This window comes from Pteropus vampyrus, unplaced genomic scaffold (genome assembly GCF_000151845.1).
Source record: "Pteropus vampyrus isolate Shadow unplaced genomic scaffold, Pvam_2.0 Scaffold171, whole genome shotgun sequence".
NCBI lineage: Eukaryota > Metazoa > Chordata > Mammalia > Chiroptera > Pteropodidae > Pteropus > Pteropus vampyrus.
This window is the reverse complement of record NW_011888952.1, coordinates 53,055-59,557: the sequence shown is the minus strand read 5'-3', so window position 1 is coordinate 59,557 and position 6,503 is coordinate 53,055. Positions and strand designations below refer to the sequence as shown.

Genomic DNA, 6,503 nt, shown 5'->3' with positions numbered 1-6,503 from the left:
GGCTACCTCTTCTTCCTGTACTCTCAGTTCATTCCTGGGGTCCTAGGGAATAAAGTGGCCAGGCTTTGGTGTGGGTAGTCAAATTAATGGTAAAAAGTTATAGCACACAGAGCACAAATTTTAAAAGAAAGGATTAAAAAGATAACTGGCAGTGTGTGGAGAATAGGTCAGAGGGGCATATATCTGTCAGCTATTGCCACAATAATGCTGCATAACAAACAACCCAAAACTTAATGGCTTAGAACAATGATCATTTATTCTCACAGGTGTGCAGTTGGGGTGACTCTGATCCACATGTCTCTCCCCCTTCTCCTAGGAGCAGTGGGTGAGTGGAGGCATGCTCTCATGACAATAGCAGAGGAACAAAAAAGAAAGTCCCAGACTTGCAACTGGCCCATTTCTGCTCTATTCCATTGGCCAAAGCAAGTCAATGGCCAAGGCCAAAGTTAAGGAGCAGGGAAATCCATTTAATACGTAATGAAGCCTTGGCAAAGGTGTGGCTGCAGGAAGGGCTGAAGAATTGGGTCCAATTCTCAATTACCACAGGAGGAAGTGGGGAGGTAGTATGTCCAGTTAAGAGGCCTCTTTAGACATCTGGGTATGTGATAATGATGGCATGGACCAGAGTGGTAGCAGTGGAAATGATGATAAATGTCTGTTGGATGAATGAATACTTACCTTTTGCTATGATCTGAATGTTTGTGTCCGCCCCCGCAACCCCCACAAATTCTTATGTTGAAATCCTAATGTCCAATACAATGGTATTAGAAGGTGGGGCCTTTGGGAGTTGACTAGGTCATGAGGGTGGAGCTCTCATGAACGGGATTGGTGCTTTTATGAAAGAGACGCCACAGAACACCCTTGCCCACTTCTATTATATGAAGACATAATGAGAAGTCTGCAATCTGAAAGAGCACTCTCTCACCTGACCATACTGGCACCATTTTAGACTTCCAGCCTCCAGAACTGTGTGAAATAAATTTCTGTTATTTATAAGCTACCCAGTGGTATTTTATTATAGCAGCCTGAACAGACTAATACATACCTTGACCATTAATTTCTCTTTTGAGAGTTCATGCTAAAGACATAATCTAAAACATGAAGATGTTCACTGAGGCGTCGCTTATAATAATGAAGCACTGGAAACCATTTAAATTGTTCATGAAATGTAACTCCTGCTCTCTCAGACCTTTGAGAGTATAGCAGAAAGAGACTGGGCTTTGCATTCAGATAGACTTGGATTCAAATTTCTACTCTACCACTTTTGAGGTTTGTGATCCTGGGCAAGTCACTTCACCTCTCTGAGCCTCAGGTATAAAGGAAGAATAGGAAAACCCATAACTTTATCAAGCAGGACAGAGAGGTCACTGGTGTTAGGAAGGGCTTCCTAAACAAGTAGGACTCAAGTAGTGAAAGGAGGAACATGTTTTGGAGAGGCAGAGGGAGCAGATAGGCACTGTCAATGGAGGGGATGGCATGGTTAAAGGCTTGGTGCCAGGAATGACATGCATGTCTAGGGAAGCAGGCAAACTAGTGTTGGAGCTGACATAATTGGAAAGAGGAGCTGTGGAGATGAGGTGGTGGGGTTTGAGGGGCTTGATCACAAAAGACTGAATTCTGGGCCTGGAGACAGAGGATTGGATCTTGGGGTCATCGGGTTGTAAAGCGTGGCCCCGCTTAGGGCTTGACTCTTGCTTAATAGGCTGTGACCCAACACATGCCTCTCCTGGGATACTCCCTTTTGGACCACCAGATATTTTCATGTTTAAAATATAGTTTAAAATGTAATTCATATGTTGTTAATGGGTTTCTCTTCCTTTTTGTTTTAGGAAACTAACAGACAGTGGGTCCCCTGCCTATTAATCCCCCTACTTGGCACTTAATGTCATTGTCCCATTCGGTCCTCACAGTCCTCTGTATGTCTTTGAATGAGTTTATCTCAGTATCTAAGACCCTGTATGTCCATGTGTATCCTTGCCGTGTGTTCCTGTGTATCTGACTTGTGTCTCTGTATGTCCCTATGATGTATATATCTTTGTTGTCTTTGTATGTGTCCTTGTGTGAGTCTTTATGTATGTCTAAGTCCTTGTATTAGTCTCCACGTGTGTACATCTGTGTGTGCTGAATGTATGACATTTTCTCTACAACGTTCTCAGCATCCTGCCTTCTTGCCCATTCCATCCCATCTTAGGAGATAGTGACTCTCTTTTCTGTCCGGCATGGACCAGCCTGGTGGCTTTGACCTGGCTAAGACAGCTTAGCACTCAGCCCTTCATCCCAAGTCCAGAGTAAGTGTGTCAGCACTTCGTAAAGGGTGCTTGAAACCCACGCCCCCATCATTCTGATGGCTGCAGTGAATCCATCTGTGACTTCTCGATACAAACTGAAAAATGACTGTCAGTAACAGTGTGGGGAGGGCTTCTCTCTCTGCATGACTCCGGCCAGAATTTATTAAGCTTTCTTTTTTTAATTTCTTTTAATTTCCCTGTTGGACTCGAGTGGCTCATCAGTCATGAGGTGCCTTCAGTGTGAAGTGCATCTTCATTATGATCATATGTCATCCGGCCGCACCTGTTCCCTCAGAGCAGGCAGCGTCCCAATGTCCCATACCCACCCCAGGCTGCAGCCCTGAAAAGACCAAACTTAGTCTTCATTAGAATGTTGTCATCACTGCTTTCCTCTCTCTGTACTGTAGAACATCGGCTGTAATTGCAATCGGCTGGGCCTAGATTGTGGCAGAGTGGGGCTTGAGAGCATATTTATGGGGAGGGGTCTTCATGTTTATTATCAACAGGGCATTTGTAAACCCCATATGCTAGATATATCTATTTGACCCTCCAGATCCACTCTTTCACCTTCCCCACCCTGCTCCAGGCCTGGGAAGCCAGCCTTTATCAATGGCTTCCTTGGCCCCTGGTTTTCAAGTAGATTCAGCCAATGATGAGTCTCAGAGGAGATCAGAGGGTGTGAAAAGGAAAAAGTTGTGGTATTTAATCCCCTGGTTCGTAATCTGCAGGGTCCCTCAACTGAAGGTTACAGCTCCTTTCAAGATCTTCTCCATCCAGGACTCTCTTACTGGGTTCTGGTAACTGCTACCTCCTCTCACCCGCATTAGGCTTAGAGGTGCTAACAGGTCTCCTCTTACCTTCTCTGGGTACTGCACTATCCATTGTAGACTCTGTGCATATTTTTATGAACAGTCCTTTTATTAAATTGTCCTCAAACTATCCAATTTGAGGATGCCATCTATTTCCTGGCAGGACTGTTACCAATACACTCTTTCTCCGCTAGACCATAAGCAGATATGCTTTCATTGCTTTAAGTTTTTGAAAAATTAACTATACTTGTTTCTGATGACAAAAGTATCCATGAGAGAAAAGTCATTTACCAAGTACCTACTCTGTTCTTGGCAAGTACGATGTGAAGCACATTCTACATTTCTTTGCAACACCTTGTAAGCTATGTTTTACTGCCTTTTTTGTTTAGAGAGGTGACATTAGTTGCCCGCAGCCAAAATCAAGGCAGTGGTGGGCTTAGAAGTGGAAACTAGGTCTGCAAGATTCTAAAGTCCTTTCTGTGTCCCTGCCTCCATGCGCAGAAGCCCTTGCTTATCTGAGCATCCTGACTGTCCTGAATAGCTCTCTGGCCCCAAAACCAATAAAGGAAAATCTATTTGCAGCAGTCAGCTGGGCCCTCAGAGTAGCCCTGGAGATGTGCCCAGTCTCAGACTTTGACATGGCCAGACCCAGGATGCTTGTGATAGATGGCTCTGGCCCACCTCTCTGCCCCAGCTAAGGGCTAGAGTTAAGAACAGCCTTTCCTTGTGATTTCTCCCCCAAGAATCCATGCCCTACATCTGTGCCCACAAGCGAATCCTGCTTAAGTGCTGATGGAGGCATCAGAAATAGTGAGGGCTAGGTGAGTCTTCAGGGAGGGAGCAAGTCTCCTATACGTGGGCAGCTCCACACCTCCACCTGCACATGGTGTCCCCTCTTGAGTGCCCTACTCCCTCTTCTCCAGCTTTTCTAACGTTACCCATTCTTCAGGGTCCTGATCAGCCCCACTTCAAATTTGACTAGACATTTCTAGTCTATAGAGCAATCTTCATAGCTGACACATTATTGGTGCTATGTGTCTTGGCACATAATTGTTTTCTAGTTGTTTATATTGTTTTTGTCTTGTATCCCAGCTGTCTTGGGAGCTCCATAAGTTGCCTTGGGGCAACATAAGTTCACTTCTATCTCACTCACTCACTCTCTCATTCATGATTTAATCACTTATTTATCCACTCCTTTACTCACTCATTCATTCATTTATTCATTTACTCAATCACCTAAAGTATTATTATTCTTAAAAGCTTTCTGGCCTCCCTTTGGCCATATATGAACCAAGGGAATGATCCATCTTTTGAAAATTCTGGTCAGATGTTCACAGGCCAGGCTGAGTCCTATGACCTTGACCTTGTGAATAACCCTGACCTTGCTTTGTCCTCTCAGAGACACATGAGACTTTTGGTCACTTCTTTATAGGTACACTTCTCAGGTAGAATTGGAGCTCTCCCTCTAAGGTGCAGAATAGCTCAAAAAGCAGTTGGGGCATGGTGAGCCAGTGGGCAGGACAAAGCTCCCTACACACTTCCCCTTCCTGGTGAGCTACATTTTCAACATCTGAGAGGTTGTGTAACATTGTGGTTAAAAGTCAAAGGCTTGGTCTTCCACTTGGTGACTTTGAGCAAGTTTCTCAACCTTCTGGGTTTCAGCTTTCTCTTCCGTAAAATGGAAATAACCATAATACTTACATCACTCAATTTTTATGAAGATTTAATGTAATAATGCATGAAAAGCACTTTGCATAAGGACTAGCATGTAGTAAATAATTAGTTGGCTGAAAATTTTTTTGTTATTATTAGTGTTTAAGCATTATTATCAATCTCGTTTTACAGAAGGAAAACTGGGCCCTAGAAATGTTAAGTAATGTACTTAAGGTCTTCCAGTGAGTTAGTGACCAAGCTGGTACCCAAATACAGTCCTTCAGAGTTGAGGCAGAGGCTAAAGGGGATTTTGCTTTGTTGTCATGTGGGCCCTTTCCCCACTTTGGCATGTGATGAGCCATATCCAGCTTTGGGATCCCTTCACTTTTTTGAGTTTTATCTGTTAGTCATTAGATTGCAAGTGACAGAAAGGATAGTTTAAACTGACTTAAATAAAAAATATACTTGGACATGGTTCCATAGTGTAGGAGTTAGCACGTCTGCTTTACACACAGAAGGTCCTGGGTTTGTGCCCCAGTGGAGCCACAGTTCCTGTTCTATAGCCATACCACCCTGAACAAGCCCAATGTCTGATCTCGGAAGCTAAGCAGGGTCGGGCCTGGTTAGTACTTGGATGGGAGACCCCCCTAGGAAGACCAGGTGCTATAGGCATGAATAATAATAAATAATTAAAAAATATATACATTTATACTTATCAGCTGCATCCAATGATTTTTCAAACAATATCATAAAACACCAGTTACTTTCTACTTCCTGGCTCAACTAACTTTGTGATGACAACATCCATAAGCAGAAATTTCCCATGAGGTGGCAAAAATGGCCCCCAGCAGTTTGGGCTTATACCTCACAACTACAGCATGAAAAGAACATAGTTTCAGTAAAAGTTTTGTATTTGAGTCTCATTGACCCAGCTTGGCCAGATAGCTGTTCTTAAACCAATCTCTGTAGCTGGAGAGATTCATACCATGACTGGCCAGGCCTTGGTCACACGGGTCCCAAGGTGGTGCCAGTCCCATACAAACCAACAGGTTTGAGAGCAGGGGAGAGCATTTCTGTTATGAGAAGAAAGAGAACTGGAGGCTGACCAGACAAATAGAATCGCTGCCTATACAAATGGTAATAAGAAGATTTTCTTCAAATTTTCGTGCGTGAATGATTCATGATCCTGTGAAGAACATTTCTGGACTCTTACGTGGGATTCTTTTGTTGTTGTTGTCCTTGACATCCCTTTGACTCAATTGTAGCCCCTTATTCTTCCCAGCCTTCAGCACTTCTCTTCTAACTCCTTCCCTCCTTCCATTTCTATTTCCTGAAATCACCACCAGGATCTCACGAGATCTCAGTACAGGGTTGCAAACAGCAGAACTCAATTGTAGCTAATTTAGCTGAAAAGGGGAATTTATTGCTCTGCAGGAAGACTACATGCTTGAGGCCAATAGAAGGGCCTTGTAAGGATCCAGGTGGCAGGGATTTTAAAATCATCTTGTCTCAGTGCTATCACTACTGCTGGCACAAATATCCCCCCAACAACTCTGGCATCTCTCCAACCAAGAGTCTAAGTCCCAGGAGCTAGTGGGTTCCACAGGCCAAGCTTGGGCCACATGCTGACACCTTGCACTAGGAGGTGGGGCAGTATGGCTGGCATCCCATCAAAGCCATATGGGATAGGAATAAAGCAATCCCCCAGAAGGAAAGAGAGGTCCTTCTGCTGACTGGAAGTCAAAGGGTAGAT

General features: G+C 44.0%; 1 pseudogene; it reads left to right on the top strand.

Moving 5' to 3' along the window:
- The first annotated feature begins 5,305 nt into the window (after positions 1–5,305).
- LOC111746005 lies at positions 5,306–5,422 on the top strand (annotated as a pseudogene).
- The last annotated feature ends 1,081 nt before the right edge of the window (positions 5,423–6,503 follow it).